This window comes from Penaeus monodon, chromosome 19 (genome assembly GCF_015228065.2).
Source record: "Penaeus monodon isolate SGIC_2016 chromosome 19, NSTDA_Pmon_1, whole genome shotgun sequence".
NCBI lineage: Eukaryota > Metazoa > Arthropoda > Malacostraca > Decapoda > Penaeidae > Penaeus > Penaeus monodon.
Window position 1 is genome coordinate 7,786,295 of NC_051404.1, and position 334 is coordinate 7,786,628.

Consider the following 334-nt stretch of genomic DNA (forward strand, 5'->3'; position numbering starts at 1 on the left):
GGGACTGGGGAGGCTATTTCCCTTGAGGGTCCTCCTCTATCTTTTGGTTAGAAAAACACATATAGCAGATTAAAAACATCTATTTTTCATTTGAACTTCAATAAACATTCCATATATATATGTTATTCAAAATCAAACGGCTTTGTCAAAAATATTGTTCACTTCTCGCTGAAGTACATCAATATAGTCATCATTCTCTTGCAAAAAACAACCAGTCATATATTGAATCAATCAACATTATTCATAGACATCATTCTATTGAAGTTTTTATTAGTTATTTCTTTTCGTTCCTATTTTATTGTCACCAGAAGGCAACAGTGAGGTTCCCCTCAAC

General features: G+C 32.6%; 1 protein-coding gene across 1 annotated transcript in view; it reads left to right on the forward strand.

Annotated features, from left to right (window-relative positions):
• LOC119585042 (sarcoplasmic calcium-binding protein, beta chain-like) overlaps positions 1–334 on the forward strand; it is a gene marked incomplete in the record, with an annotated part of 31,574 nt that overhangs the window by 1,030 nt on the left and 30,210 nt on the right.